This window comes from Falco biarmicus, chromosome 1 (assembly GCF_023638135.1).
Source record: "Falco biarmicus isolate bFalBia1 chromosome 1, bFalBia1.pri, whole genome shotgun sequence".
Lineage (NCBI taxonomy): Eukaryota > Metazoa > Chordata > Aves > Falconiformes > Falconidae > Falco > Falco biarmicus.
The window spans coordinates 51,060,645-51,077,368 of NC_079288.1; the positions used below are offsets into that span (position 1 = coordinate 51,060,645).

Below are 16,724 nucleotides of genomic sequence, written 5' to 3' on the forward strand. Positions count from 1 at the left end.
CTTCTTATATTGAAACTTTACCAGATATGTTTTGTGCAATTGCAGTTGTTAATGTGCTGGACTTGAGACTAAAGATATTGCTTGTTCTTAAAAGCTAACTTCTTTCAAACTAGCAGATAGGTGTAGTGATAGTCATTTAAGACTGTTTTTTATGATCTGTAATAATACAAGCTTTGCTGAACTTGGATCTGAAAAACTAACCTGGGGAGGTTGGGTGAAGTCTCGCGCATTAAATTACAGAATTCAAAATCTGAATATGGAAATTTGTCTTGGATGCTCCCAAGAAGACTAGATTTACTAGGTAAAGTCTTTGCTTTTTGGGCTGATATGTTGTCTTAGGTTGGTTAGGAAGATGGTTAACCTTTCATTCTATACAGTATGGGAAAACATCTTAATAGTCCTTTGGAGCTTTTCCATACAAGTTACAGAACATGGTTGTTCACAGTGGGTGTATCTTCAGTGTGCGTATTGTAGAATGGAGCCAAAGCAATTTCAAATGAAATTGGACACTTCAGTCATTTTAAATGTGTCTAGAACATACAAAGAGCTTTTCAGTCCGGGTGTCTTTAACTTTTATGTTTTTTTCTCAGTGTAGTTAGTGTTACTTTTTTCTAAATGGGAACTTCTATTTTTATTTTTTTTACACTCATATCAGTTCCTTGAACTTACTTATCAATTCTGGTTCTTTTCACATCTCCTAACTTGAATAAAATGGTCTGCTCAACATTGTGTTTTTTGTCAAACATGGAAAGTTAAGTTTGATTTATAGGAACAGCAGCTAAGATTATGAACATAAGATTTGTTCTGTATGTTATCCAGATAAGACACAAATTTCAGAATTTCTTATAATGTCTATTTGCTGAAAGACAAAATTACAGCTTTCTTTGCTGGAAAACTTATAGGAGAAGTTCTTGCATTAGCTTTATTGCAATACTTATGTAATGACTTAAAAAAACACAAAAAAATGAGGGAAAGAAAATTGGAAGAAACACCAAAATACAATTTTTCAGTGTATTTTTTCTTTTTACGAGGGATGTGCTGTATTCACTAATTTCATCTCTGCATGTGAGGTAAAACATATGGAGAGTATTCTACAGAAGTTAACTGAGTATAGTTGACTATATAGCAGTACTGTGGGAAGGGATCCATTGATACAGTAGTTGCCAACAACAGCCTATTGTGACAATGGTGAATGGACAAGTAAGCTTAATTCCAGTCAGTAACTGGGGTTTTGTATGTGACTTAAAGGAAGTAATTACTTTGGTCTGTTCAGTGCTGAAGTCTGCCTGGCTTTGGGAACTGCTGACTGAAAATACAAATTAAATAGGAGGTTAACAGTAAGAGGCTGAGAAGTGACCTATAAAGGAGGACTGGGTTTGTTTGCTTTGGAAAAGATCGGTTTTGCTCAGTCTTTTAAAACGTTGTTATAAAGCGGGGGGTGGGTGGGTGGTGCAGCAGCACACCTTTTGTGGTCATAGGTGATAGGATGAAAGATGGTTGCAGCAGAAGATTTTAGGTTTTGGCGGTGTGGTATGGATGGTGTCGTTTTGGGTGGTCTGTCTGAAGACTCTGGTACTCCTTGAATGCGATTGAACAGGTTAGATCAAGGTGGTAGGTTATGTGGTACCCCAATTTTGATGTTATAATGCTGGCAGTAATTTGAGATCATTTAAACCTAATTTCCACAATCAAAGAATGGATGATACCTTTAAAGGTGTACTCTAATTCAGCAAGAAGTTGTGGGCTTTGTGAAAGGAAGTACAGAGTCAAATTTAAGGCTTGTATTAGACAGAACTTCATTCTGTGTTCCATGCACAGATTAGATCTGTGACTAAATTGTTAGACTAAGGGAATGATGTATATATAAAAAATAGGCAGCTCTGAGTACTGATCAAATCCCAAATCTTTTCAGCTGTCCTCTGCAGTTGTAGGGTTCCTTGGAAGCACTGAGCAAGGCTGCAGGTCTAGATGCAGTTCTCTTTATGATGCTACTTGCAGGCAGGTTGGAGCCTGGGAATTTTTGTAAAAAATTTTTTTATATTAAACCAGCAAGCACATTGCTGTTGTGCTCGGTTTAGTTACGGATATCCATGTATATCATATTTCAGTCAGATATTTGATTTGAGCGTTATTACCGAAGGCAATGTCACCGGTCACTAGATTAAATATGTACTGTAGTGTGATGCTTCTTTGGGATTTAGTTGATTCCATAAAACTGCTAGGACATAAGTATAGACAAGTAAGTCTATTATTTCTTGTTTACAGAGAGTTTGCCATTTTTATCTAGTGAGCTAACATGTTTTGCTGTCTTTGGCAAGTTCCCATTTCTTGTCAATGGTTTTATATATAGTTTTTATATTAAGGTCTTCAGCTTTTATCTCAAAGTTTTTTGAAGAACACATAAACAGAAATAAGGAACAGTGAGTACTTAGGGCATGAATTCTGACTAGGAGTAGTTGAATAGCTTTCTGGGAATATAGTGTACAATACTGTTATATACACCTTAAGTGTAGACTGTTAACAGCAGATATGATGGAAGAAATTAGTCTGTGGAGGGAAAAAAAGTATCAGATTCTTAGAATGTTCCTTTTTAAACAAGCAAGACATGCTTCTTAAAAAAGCATTAATTGAAGAACAGTTTCTGGAAATCCTGGCATAACCTAGGATTTATTGCCTAATTTAGATAACTGTCTGAAAAGCAATAGACTGTGTAGGAATGAGTCATCTAGCATCACTTTTGGCTACCAGTTCTTGGCACCTTCTTCCAAATGATGGAATGGGAGAGAATTTTCCAATTTATCTTTTTTCCTTCCCTTCTTTTGTGCCACCTCAGTCTGCATCTTTTCTTTATCATATCTAGCATGGAATGCTGTTCTTTTGGCTGCTTTACAGGTCAAAATGGGACAAAGTGATAATTGAACAGAGTGCGGAGGTGCAGCACTTTTGTGAATAATGGTTTTTCAGAGGAAAACTCAGGGCATTGAAGCAGAGTGGGAAGACCAGCAAAAGCTAGGCAGTGATTGCACTGCAGCTATAGAATGCTGTTGTGTCTCTGCTAAAAGCACTGTGAGTGCGCAGCTCTACAGCTGAGTTCAGACTAATAGGTACAAACCCTGCCGCTGGGAAGCTTATGTGGAAATAAGAAGTGTACATAGACAGATGAAAACTCATCAGACTGTGCATAAACTTCTGCTCCAGGAAACTGTAAGACAGCAAATGACTGGTGCTGTTTCTTGTTCTTGTGTTTTACCGGTCGCATATTAACAGCGATAGGACAGTGTAGGAACTTAAAGGTAGATAATGCAGATGTGCCGAGTTTGGGAGGAATATGGACTGTGGCTCTTTTATGTGGCAGTTGCTTTTGTGTCCTGGTTCTAGAAGTGTAGGAGATCTTGAAGGATGATAAGCAGTGCTCAGCTGACTTGCTGGCCATCTCTTACAATATATTTAGCCACTATAGATTTGTTTAGTTGCTAAGTAATAAAATCCACTTGAAAGCATTGCTTGCTATATATATAATCAATTTTTGGACTAAATGTATTGAAGTATTAAAACCAATTGTTAGTTAGTGTTCTCCAGTATTTATGGCTTCTAGGATTGCTTTTATCTGTCACATAGATGGATTTTCAGTGTCTGGACTGCTTCTAGTGTTAATCAAAAAATGGGGTTTGTTCCTTAGTCGCATTGGCTCATGGAATAATGAATGAATGGTGAACTCTGCAAAGTGTGTTTGGAGGAACGCTGCAACGTCAGGGTAATGACTGTTCTGCAAGTTGGACTGGGGAGAAAGGGTGATGTATTTCTTCATCACTAAGTCTATACTGTGGTCAGACCAAAGATCCACTTAGCTCTCCATTCTCCAACAATGACTTGTAGCAGATGCTCGGAGACTATGCATGGTTTGAGTGTATCCTGGTTTGTCATGGCAGTTGGCAGTTTAGGAACTTGATAAAGTAGAGGCTGCATCTGGACTGTGTTTCATAGCCATTGGTATACAAAATCCTTGAAAGATAGATCTAATCACTTCTTAAATGCTGGTATCCTTTTGGCTTTGAAATTGGTCTGTAATAAGAAAATTTTACAGTTTAATAGTCTTGCAGGAAGAAAACAATCCTTTGTTTTCTTTAAAATGTTATTCTTGATGGCTTTTACTGTAAGTCATTCAGGACTTCTGTGAGAAATAATCAACAATAATTTCTATTTGCACTCTGCATGTTCTTTGTGATTCTATAGACTTCTCTCTTTTCTTCCTTCAAATGTTGTTGAAAAACGTAGTCTTTTTGTCTGTTTGCAGGGGTTTTTTTGTTTGTGTGTTGTGTTTTTTTTGTTGTTAAGGATGAGGGGTTGGTATGGGGGGTACAGACATCAAAACTGAGTGTAGTAGACTTAAATGGTAAATTAATGTTCTTTCTGTTTTGGTTTTGTGGTTGCTGAGCACTGCATAGGAGTAGCTCCAAGGTATTTCCTGGGTGGTTAACAGTTGCTTTAGAACTGCGTGTGTGCAACACACAGCTGTTTAGCTTTTTTATTTAAAAAAAACTAGGCTAAAAGTAAGGTTAGAGAAGCTGTGCTTATGCAGTCTGTCTGGGCTTGCTTTGTCCTCCACTGTGTGTGTTTCTGCAGAGGCTGTAGCTGTTCCTGCAGAGTTTCTTGTGCTCTTTTTTTTCCCACCCCTTTCGGGTGGTTTTCCAGTTAGCTGTTGTGAGAACTACAGGGTTGGTAGCCTAAAAGTGATCTCGGGTGTCATACACCTGCTTGGCTTTTGAGGGCAGCCTTCACAAATATGCAAACCATGAGCATCTTCTATGGTGATGCCATGATTTATGGCTCTGAATATACAGGGTACTTCAGTAATTTTAGGGAAATAAAAAATTCTAGCTACTGAAAAGCTCCCTTCAATACTGTACTAAATCGTAAAAGTTTGTTAAAATTACTCTCTAAAAGTTAAAGCTATGTCTGATTTTACTACCTGTGATTTATATATTTTTAAAAATTTTCAGAAAGTGCTATCAAAGAGCAAAATTGTGCAGTAGCCAGTTATTTTTGGGGGTGGCGTGAGGGGAGAAGCTTTAGCATCTTAACTGAAAAATTATTACAAGGATTATAGATTTAGCTACTGGACTGAAGAAGCTTGTAAGAAGAATAGTAGCTTTTTAAGAAGTTAGAGGGGGATATTGGTAATTGAGGTGCATTGAGAGCTGGTTATGCCTGTTGTTTGTTGGAGAGGAGTAATGAATTTCCAAAGATTCTCTTGGAGAACTGGTGTTTTAGAGGGAAGCTTAGATTCACAGAGATGTCCCAGGAATCTGATGTTCAGAGGCTTGCAAAATCACTGGAAAATGCTTTCAAGTGAGTACTTCCAAATACTTTATGTAAAAAGTGTAATTATTGGTGCTGTTTATATCATAAGGTTCTTCAATATTGTTAATATTCCTGCTTTGACTTTTGAACTACAGAGTTGAAGTACTACTTGTACTGACTGCTGAGTGTGCAGTGGAAAGACAGTGACTTGTATTTAAAATTTTAAGCTGCAGGACTGTGTAAAGAACCTGTCCTTGTATACCAGAAACATGAGTTTTGCTCCATTAGGAGGACATAAGTTAATTCCTACCATGAGGGAGCTATCCTGCCTATTGGTTGTAGTTAATGTTGACATACAGAGCAAAGGTACCTCATGATTTGACATGCTTAAGGCCAAGCAGTCCTCATTAACAGCATCTATTATTTGTCCAGATAATGCAAGAGAAATCTTGGCTGTTATTAGTATTTATTACTTAGATACTAACTGATCAAAGCCAGTTTGTTTATTGTGGAGCTAGGCTCATCAGACTGTTCAGGTTATGAATTATTCTGGTCTGTTTCTGCTCTGTGAATGATAGCATGTGTGTGGAACCTTGTTTCTTTGAGTAGCAAATGATTCTAAGTCTTGTGCGTACATAGTGGCTCAAAAACCCAATATGCTTGTCTCCTTGTCCTTCATGAGGTCTTTCTCAAATGAACCTTGTGTGATAGCAACCATAGGATAAAAAACCCCATGTTTTAGGTTGAGTGGAAGAATGCTTTTGCTTTCTTGCTGGAGTACTTTTTCGTGGTTTTAAATGTTTCATGTCTTCTAACCACTTGTTTAAGCTGTGTCATCTTCTAAACGTTAATGTTCATCACAGAAATGAGAGCTCCTTGGGCTGAATCTTAACTGCATTTCCCATAAATCTGTAGTTCAGACTCCCCTTATTGAAAGGGAGCTGAGAATATGGCCGCCTTTCTGCGAGCTGGTGGTGGTGGAGGAATCCATAGTTGAAATCATACACCAGTAATTTGGAGGCATTGTAATACTCTTGTCATAGTTAGAATGGACTGTTGTGCAAGACGTGGGGGCTTTTGTCAAAGGGGACTATGGAAAATGGTTTGGGGCACTCTATGTGGCATATACAATTGCCGTCCTCTCTGGTGGGCTTTGGCAGAAGGACAGGAGGGAGGTTGATGATCATTTCTTGTATATGAAGGATACCTCTTCAGAACTATGTGCAGACAGGCGTGTTAATGTCCTGCAGTCTACAGGAGTTACTTTTATGGGAAAAGCTACCAAAATGAGATGCGGTTGTTAGCTGTGAGGGCTCCAGGGAATCCTTTCTGTTGGCATTTTGTATCTGTGCATGTGTAGCTGTGATCGATGCTTTATGAAGAAGATGGCTGAGAGCGGTGTCAGTTACCCATGTGTGCCTGGCAAAGGTCGGGGAGTGCCAGGAGCCTTGAAATGAGTGGGTCATTGAGGCAAGGTCAAAGTGCCCTGCCACAACGGTTTTGGGAGAGGACCAAGCATTGAGCTGGATTAATCCTGAGGTTAAATCCTCTTCAGAAGCAAAATCAACACTAAACTTGATAGCACGGAGGCGGATGCTTTGTAGAAATCAAGCGAAAATGAGCCTTACTTCAGGTGAGGAAGACTTGTATGCAGTGTTAAATATAAGTATGCCAATAAAATGACTTCTTGTTTTCATATCTGGAACCAGGGGTGTTGCAGGCTTGTAAAACCTGTCACGTTACTGTGTTGCTTACAGTTCTGAAGGCTATTGTTTATATTATGGTATTGGTATTGCTAAAAGTTGATTGACATTCAACTTCATGAAAATAGGCTGAGAAGGGTTGCCTTGTCTGGGGTTTCATACACTGTATTTTGGAAGCCCTTGGTCTTTCTGTTAGGTTTGGAATGTATTGACAGTATGTTACAATGCATCTGTGGGCTTCAGACTTTTTTCCAGTTCTGTCTCTTCTTTCCTAAAATTCAGGTTTCAAGAAAACTGGTCTTTTTGCCTTGTTGGGCTGCTTGGCATAGGAGGATTTGTGGAGGACAAGAAGTGTCATTTGTTTTTTGATGTTTCTTTAAAAGTGTTGTTTAAATCGGAGTCTGGTTATTTGCAGCAAAGGAGGTGGTACAATAGTAAGCAAGACACTGTTGGAAAACCTGCTGTAGGGCATTTCTGGGAAGTAAGGTTTTCAGAAGTACTGACATTAACTATTAGCAAATTGAGAGGGAGGGGAAGAGGAAGTTGTATATTATCCAGAACTGAGTAATGGAACAGACACTGAAACTACTTTCAGATGTCCAATCCCAGTTTACAGTGGCTTTCTAAATACCTTGCAGGAATATTTAATCTTATGGGACTATGCTTCTGATTGCTGTAGCAATATCTGTTTTTAGCTTCTCAGAGCAACCATATGGTCTTAATGCAATTCATCCCTGGTTTAAAAACAATCATGTGTAGCTGTTAGGCATGAATGAGTGGGGCCAATTCTAGAAGAGTTCTTGGCTGTTTTCTTAGCCTAGTTGGAGAACATTGATTAACGTATTACTACAGGCTATAAAGGTCTTGCTTGTAAAAATGTGCAGGCAATTAAATATTTGTCATGTAATGTGAGCAAAGGAAGGTGTCTCTTAATGACTTGGTCTTTCCACAGTGTAAAACAAGTATACAAAAAGAACTATGGGTGATAGAAGCCTAGTGAAAATACAGAACAAGAAGCAAGCGCTGTCTGGTCTTCAGTTTCCATGCAGCTAGGGCTCATGATGAACACAGACTCCCATGTTCGAGTAATACATCATTTTTCCACGTTTATATGAATGCACCATGCTGCTTGGACAAAGCTATTCCTTTCTAGGGAAGGCTGAAATCTCTGATTTGAATCCTGCTGTTCATGCTGCTGTGTGTAGTCTTCATGTTTTGCTGATGCTTTGTCCATGCAAGCAGTACTGAGTAATTCCTTGGCTGGGCACAGAGTTCTTGACCTAGCTATGGTAGTGGATACTGAACTTACATGACGAGGGAGCCAAGAAGATCTGGCTGCTACAGTTTGCTTTTATTTTCTGGTTTGGTTGGGGTAATATAAGGATGGCACACGATACAGTTGTGACCCAGGAGAGGAACCCCCTCAGATGTATCTAACAGGCACCCTTCCCCAGCGTGAGACCCCATGATAGTGATGTTATCTTACCTGACAGACTATGAGATTTTTTTTTTTTTTCAGTGTAGAGTATTTGCTTGTCAAGGACCTAATGCTAAATAGGATAAGACTTGCACTGCTCTGTATCAACAGGGCATGGCAGTGAGCAGTTCTGGGACTGGAGAACAAATGGATATAGCTCTGTCCTTTAAGAATGGAAAGCAGCGTGACTGTTTTACATAATAATGTGATCTAAGATAGTGGCCGAGGGAAGTTTCCAAGACTGATATATCTGCTTGAACTTAGCTTCCTAATGTTTACTTCAGAAATAGAATTTTTGAGAATACCCATGTCTTCTGGCCAACCTGTAGCTTTAGCCATGATTGCATGGACTGATCAGTTTGATATTCCTAAGAATTCATGTACTACTTGTGGTTTTTTTTAAATATTTGGTAACTATACTGTGGACTAATGTTAAGTTTACAAAATTGGCACAAATTTCAAGTTTTATTTTGGGGCCTCTTTAATCTTAAGAGTTTCAGCTGTTAATCACATCAAAATGTTACTCTGGGTGTTCCATAGGGTGTGTGACTTAAGATACCATCCCCAAGTTGCATGCTGTTGAAAGCTGGTAGGCGCTGAAGTTCACCTCTGGAAAAGGCACGTTTTTTTGTTTTCCTTATGCTCACCGAGCAGCTGCTGCTAGGATTTGAATGTCTTCAATACCTATTTCTTCTGGTGCTAAAAAGATAAACTGTTTTTGAGTATGCATGCACCCTTTCTGTTTCAGAAAAATGGTAGATCCAGGGCAGGTTCTAGGAAACTTCTAAGACTCCTCAGTTTGTTGCTGTGCTAGATTTTAGTGCACTGGCAAATAATCCATTCTGATAGCCACATAGCTAATTCCACATGCAATCTATCACCTGACTTCTACCATGTGTTATTTTTTCCCCCAACTTCATCTGGAAGAAATAAGCAGCAAATGCAGAAGGGAACTGGCATTAGTCTTGGGTTTCTTTTAACTCTCCTCAGTTCCTTTTCCTCTTAGGATGCTACTTGTTGACCTGATTTGCCTTAGTGGCTGCTTTTGCTTTTCAAGAATACTGAAAGCAGGGCTTTTAATCTGTCAAGTGGGATATCGGGATTAGAGCTGAGACTAGATTTATTTAAATAAAAATTAAAGTAGAAAAGTGAATTTCTTCAGAGAAAAGTGAAATTGGAACCAAGCAATGAAGACTTGTCCTTAAAGCAGCTTTCAGCTTGGGATACAGATGAAAACAGAAATTGCTCAGTCAGTAGGGCAGCAGTTAAGATTTCTGGCTGTTCAATAATATACTAAAAATAAAAAAAACCATAAAACAAATGCTTAGAAACCAAGTAGTTGCAGAATTGTTGCTTCCAACAAGGAAAAGGGGTGTGATTTAGTTGTGGCATAGTGAGACCTCAGCGTGTACCATCTACAAATGGGCTAAATGTTTTTTTTTAAAACTCTTCTGATTGAATGGTCTTCTATTCCATTTTGTACACTAGTAGCATATATGTTCTAGATGACTACTGGAACACACTTAAATGTGATCTTTTAAGTCCCTGTGTGAAATGGGGACAAACTGAAATGTGGGAAGTTCCCTCTGAATATCAGGAAACACTTCTTACTGTCAGGGTGACCAGCCACCACTACAGGTTGCCCAGAGAGGTTTTGGAGTCTCCTTCCTTGGAGATACTGAAAAGCCATTTGAACACAGTCCTGGGCAGCTGGCTGTTGGTGGCCTTGCTTTAGCTGGGTGGCTGTTTCAGGTGACCAACAGAAGTTCCTTTGACCTCAACCATTCTGTGAAAAAGGAGTGCATGTGCATTACTGCAAATAAACAGAATTAAATAAATGCTTAGTGTACTGTCCTTTATTGCTTGTTAGCTCAAAGAAAGGTGGCTTTGGTTTTTCTGGGGGTTTTTTTTGTTTGTTTGTTTTTTGTTTTGCTTTTCCCCCCCTGTAACTTAAGTTTCTAGAGTTCTTACGTTTTTGCAGGTTCATTGTGGAAGCCTCAAAGCTTTCTTTACGCAGCTTTTGATGTAGATTGTGTGCCTGGGGAGGAGTGTTCTCGGATGATGGAGCCATCTCTTGCGTGATGCAACACCCCCACCCCCCCCACCAAACTGCAGTGACAGTAAGGTTTCGAGTTTGCTTGCTAGAAGACTGTATTCTGTATAACCTGCGTGTACTTCTGTTTTCTCACTGTTAGCTGAAATGGAAAATCTTAGCTTGGAAAGTATTCTATCCAAAAAAAAGGAAACAGGAATATTTCCTTGCATTGAAGTCCAGGCAAGATCAAGGCTCTGAACTGCTGTTCCAGTAGGCTGAGCAAACTACCAATTCCGGCTCTTTCTGTGAGGGCAGAAGGATATTATCAGCCTGCTGTGCTGCCTACAGCCTCTGGAACTTTCTGCTTGTTCTCTCTCCCTGTGCGTATTTAATCACTGGTAGGCAGAACTGACATACCAGGGAGTGTTTTTTGTAGTGCTTTCTACATATAGGAAAGTAATCATAGATAAGATGCATCTGCTTATGAGGAAATAGTTGTGGGCAGTCACTGAGGGAGGAGGGAGTCTTTTTGAAAGGTATCTTCTTGCCCTGCTGCAAGACTTCTGTTGGAGTGTTGGTGATTTTGATTGTCTGGTGTAGATTCTTTTCCCCTACCTTACTTTGGTTAGATAAATCTGATCTCTGGAACATCTAGCACAAACTTAATTCTAGAATACACTGAAGTATCAAGTAGTGCTTTGGGAAGTGAGGTTTATGGTATGTATATATACACCAGGAGTCAGGCTGTCTTGCTGAGAGGTTGAAACTTAACTAAGCAAAGTCCAAAAGTACTGCTGGGGCAAGCAATGAAAAGGCTGAGACAAAAGCGTCTTTCTGAAAAACTAGAGCTTGCATGAAAATAAGTTGAAGTCCCTTTAAAGCAATGCTTTGTAATATTCTTTTTATCTAGATCCTACCCTTAAAACAACAACAACAAAAGATACTGGGAGACCTTGTTCATGCTGCTGCTTTGATTTCTTATTGCTGCCTTGAAGCCTCTTTCTGTGAATTGTTCATCTAAGTGAAAGGAAGCTCAGATCTCTAAGCATTGTTTTCCATACCATGTTTAACTGGGCCTCTGCTCAATTTGGTAGTTGCATCCTGTTACTGTAGGAGCTGGTGCAGTTTCTGCAGTGAATGGATGCATGAGAACCTGCTTTTCAAAGAGCAGATCTGTGTTAGGAAAGTGAGATGTTTGATATGGCTGTCCTCTGTCTCTGATGGACTGAATGGTCATTTCAGCTGTGAAGCAAGAAATGCCTCTGCTAAGAGCCATACTCCAAGCTTTCTGTACGTATAGTCTCCTAGCATGTATTGATACCCCCAGCAGTTGCTGTTATTGCTTATCTAATGACAAGGTAGTAAAAGAAACATGCAAACAGGTACTGTGTTATCAAGATTACATCACATTTGGCCAAAGTACGACTTCTTTGCTAGACGTAGCTTTCTTTTACTTGAAACCAACTGTTTAAGACCATGTGTTCATATAAATTTAAAAATTCATATCTCTAGGAAGTGGCCTGCAGGATGATAATTATAGAATGGTTTGAGTTAGAAGGGACCTTTAAAGATCATGGTCCAACTCCCCTGCCATGGGCAAGGATAGCTTTCACTAGATGAGGCTGCTCAAAGCCCTGTGCAACCTGACCTTGAATACTTCCAGTGATGGGGCATCCACAACATCTGTAAGGCTGGAACAGGTTGCCCAAAGAAGTTTGGGTGGATGATGTCTGTAGCTTTTCCTTTGACTAATGCAATCGCTCCATCGTAGAAGGCTACCAAGTTAGGCATGATTTGCCCTTGGCATCTCTGATTTGCTCCTGGCCTTCCATGTGTTTTGACATGTCTTCCAGGAGGATCTGTACCACGATCTTACTGGGCACAGAGGTGAGGCTGATAAGGTGAGGACTGGCAATTCCCAGGGTCCTTTTTTTTTTTTTTTTTTTTTTAACCTTTTTTAAAAATGGGTGTAATGTTTCCCTTTTCCTAGTCACTGGTGATTTGCCTGACTGCCATGACTCTTTGAATATGATTGAGAATGACTTGGCAACTATATCAGCCAATTCCCCCAGGACCCTGGGATACATCTCACAGGGTCCCATGGACTTACCTATGTTCAGATTCCCTGGGTTGTCTTGAACCTGATCTTTACCTGCAGTGGGAGGGACTTATCAAGGCAGGGACTGCAGAATTGTTCAGGGGCTTGAGAGATGTGGGAAGAGAGATTACCATTGAAAACTGAGGTAGAAAAATTGTTGAGTACCTCAGCCTTCTTTATATCAGTCATCACTAGTTCTCATGCCTTACTTAGCAAGGGAGAGTGTGTTTTCTTCAATCTTCGTTTTCTAGCCAATGTTTCTGTAGAAGCCCTTCTTATTATTTGCATCCTGTGCAAAATTCAGTTCCAACTGTGCCTTAGCTTTCCTGGTCCCATCCCTACACATCTAGGCAGCATCCCTGTATTCTTCCCGGGATACACATCTCTGCTTCCACTGCTTGTGCATTTCCTTCTTACACTTAGTTTGACTAGGAGGTCCTTGTTTTGTCTCCTGACTTCCTTGCCTGACTTCTTACATGCAGGGACTGAGAGCTCTTGCACTCTAAGGAAAATGTCCTTAAAGAGTTGCCAGCTCTGTTCGGTTCCTTTGTTCCGGAGGACAGTTTCCCAGGGGCTCCTATCCATTAATTCCTTAAACAACTGAAAGTTTGCTTTCCTAAAACTCAGAGTCCTGACTCTATTCTTTACCCTGCCCATATCCTTCAAGACTGTGAATTCTACCAGGGTATGGCCACTGCAGCTCAGGCTGCTACTAGTCTTGACACCCCTAATTAGTTCATCTGTGTTGGTAGGTGACAGGCCTAGTAATACTTCTCCTGTGGCTGTGCTGTCATCTGGAATAATAATCATCCTTGGTGCATTCCAAGAGTCTCCTGGACTGCTTACAGTTTGCTGTACCACTTTTCCAGCAGATGTCAAGGCGATTGAAGTCCCTCAGGAGGATCATAGTCTGTGAGCATGATGCCTCCTGTAGCTGGAGTCGGAACTCTTCATCAACAAGCTCCCCTTAGTTGGGCAGCCTGTAGTAAACACCAGCCATGAAGTTTCCTTTGTTGTTTTGGCCCCTAATTTTTACCCGTAAGCTCTCAACTTGTTTATTGCTGTTTTTCAAAGTGGCTTTGTGGAGTCAGTCTATTGTTTTACAATACATTGTTTTGCTTGTTCCTCCTTCCTTGCCTGTCCCTTCTAAATGGTTTCTAGTCATCACTTGCAGCTTGTGTGATCCTTCCCAGGATATTTCCATGACAGTTGATTAGATCATAGCTTTCTAGCTGCACAGTGGCTTCCGAGTCCTGCTGTTTGCATTGGCACAGAGGCACTTTAGCTGGGTCATCAACTGTTTCACCTTTTTAGAGGAACATGCCATAATTCCTTTAAGGCATTTCACGGATGTTTCCCCTATTGGTTCCTAATTTGTCAGCAGTCCCCATCTTGTCTCTGTTGCTCAAAACTCCATCACTTCCCTGCGCTACTTGTCTGCTGCTTTCTCCTGCTGTCAAAACTCTTGTTTCTGTCTATGCTGTTGGAGAGCACTGTTCTACCTCCCTTTACAATTTTCTGTTTAAGCATAGCGGGGCCTCGTGTTGCTTTTGTAAGCTGCTGTTCATCTATTTCATACTACTGTGGCTGGCATATTTGTCTCTTGCTCTGTCTGTCCCCAACAAAGAACAAAACCAACACGGTGGTTCATTGGGAATAAAACCGTTGTCTGGGAAACTGGCATGTCCTGTACAAGGACAGTAGGGAAGGCAAAATGATGGGAAGTGCTTGCAGCTGACATAGACCCACCAGGACTTTGGCTGGTAATGTTAGATATACTCGCAAAGGATCATTTCGTTGTTCTAGTTACGAGTCCTGTCACTGGCACGTGTCCCTGTACTGTCCTTTCTTGTGCCAACCAGAGCATGTCATGTTGTTGCTTGATGAACTGGATTGGGCAAGTGACTGCTTTACTAATCTGCCCTGTTGCCTGACCAAATGTGGGCAGCCACCCAAAGCAGGGTGGGCAGCATAGGGCTGGGGGGGGAGATTCTGCCAGCCTGGTCTAGGTGAAACTGTAGCCTGGTATAGTGCTGTTTTGCAGAGGTCAGCTTTACAAATCTTTGCAGTCCTTCAAAAATTTAGTATTTTTTTAAATTATTTATTAAATTGGGAGAAGGGGTAAAGGCTGCATGCTCTTCTACTTTCTGCCTTGAAGTGTGGTCTGGTCTTATCCTACTAGAGGTGTTCCTTATTCCACTGGAGCTTGGTGTTTGGACCTTCCCTTTTCCCCATCAAGCTAAGCACTGGTCTGCGTGGCCCCTTAGTCCCGGTGTGTTGAGACAGGCTGGACATGATTTCTCAGCTTAGTGAGGTCCTTAGCCCTCGCCTGAGATAAAGCAACTCTCAACCTGGAAGAATTCTCTCCAGTCTGCCATCTGAGCAATAAAACCCTACAAAGCAGCAGCAGTAATGCAGGTATTTAAAGTCTTCAGCAGCGAACTGTTTGCAGACACCTTTGTTGCTGGAGCTCTAGTCTCCTGCAACTTTTCCTTACTTGTCCCACGGGTACAGGTTGGGACTTCTACTGTATTTCTCTTTGGATTCCCTTAGGGATTTAATTGCTTACTCTGCTTTTATTCTTCCTTTTTTGCTGCTTCTGCATGCTTTCATGTTTGTCTGTCTTCTACCAAATGCATTCCTGTCCCTGAACTGCCACCTGGTTATCATCTATTCCTACCAATGAACCACCTGCAGTGCTCCCAGATATGTCTGGTTATTGCCTCTATCCTAACCTGAGTCCAAACTAAATCCTTTGGTGTGCTTAGCCTCTCTGCTTCATAATCCTGTCTTTGGTCAGCTTTGATGGCTTTCACTGTAGAGGAGCAGTCAAGGGCATAGGACCTGCGCTGCTTCTTTTTTCTAACTCCTTTTATCTGAGCTGGCCGTGGTGTTTGAGGCCATGGATGTCATCAGGTCAAGTAGTCAAGCGTTTAGAGCTCTGTGTAGCCTCTGTAGTGATACTGCCTCTCATGTTTTCACCTTGTAATTCCAATGGCTGATGATTATAGCCTTTCTCTTAATCATGCAGCCGAGACTGGGATTGCTCACAGAGGTGGAAGTTTAATCAGTGATGCAGCTGTGATTAATGTTATTAGCTGTATCAACTGTGTTTGGGTGCTACAAGTTTTATTATGTGGGGTCATTTAACAAAAAGGCTTATGTATCTGGTAAATTGCCAAAATGAGATTATTAGAAATTACACTTCTGTGATTGAGATCTAGGCAAGAACTTCTTGTTCTTATAACATGAAAAAAGCTTCAAAACCTCAGTAGTTTGATTTACATGTAGAAGTAGTTAGGGGAGAAGATGCATTTAGCATTGGCTGAAAAAAATTAATAGTTTGGATTCCAGTCTGTTGTCCAGATGTTTTCAGAATGTGGAGGTAAATAAGCACATTATGTTTCTTGTCAAATATAATTTGGAAAAGTGTCCTGCATGGGACTAGTACTGAGGTGTGTGTGTACCTGGGATCTAAGGTTACAGAGAGACTGATGAGCTTTAAAGATCTCCTTTAGAGAGATAAACAATAATGAGTATGTTGTGAGTCAAAAAGAGCTTTTTAAGTTGTTTTCTCTGTACCTTGATACTTGGGAGTAAGTAGGTAAAGCTACTTTGGTTTGGAAGGGCCTTTGGAGATCATCTCCAGAAGGTGTAGTTGAAAGGGGGAAGAAAGGATACGTACTGAAGCTGGGGTAGCTGGAAGGGATTTGCAAGCACAAGGCAGTGGGACATGGTGGTAAACTGGTGGGGAGGGGAGGCAGCGGTAGACCTGTGAGGAACCCTGGAAATGTAATTAAAAGCAGTAGGCAGCTTTAAGTACAGATACTTCTGGAAGCTCTGCCTGTTTCTTGCATTTTTCACTCAACAGTCAAAAGTTTGGATGTGTCCTTTTTTTGTACTTACGTACATCAAATTTGAAATCAAATGTGAACTCCCCCATCAGCATTTCTGTAACTATACTGGGGAAGGTTGTGGGTGTTGGGCCTAGACAAACTATAATGGAAATATTCTGATCTTTGATTGTGCCTAATATTAGAACAACCAAATTGATATTTATTCCCATTCTATTTACATTGCATTTCTGTCTTTCAATCAAAAGTAAATTCC

At 40.5% G+C, this 16,724-nt stretch overlaps 1 protein-coding gene across 3 annotated transcripts in view; it reads left to right on the forward strand.

Annotated features, from left to right (window-relative positions):
* Nucleotides 1-16,724, forward strand: part of TNKS (tankyrase) — a 140,904-nt gene that overhangs the window by 11,845 nt on the left and 112,335 nt on the right. The gene's annotated exons all lie outside the window — the stretch shown is intronic.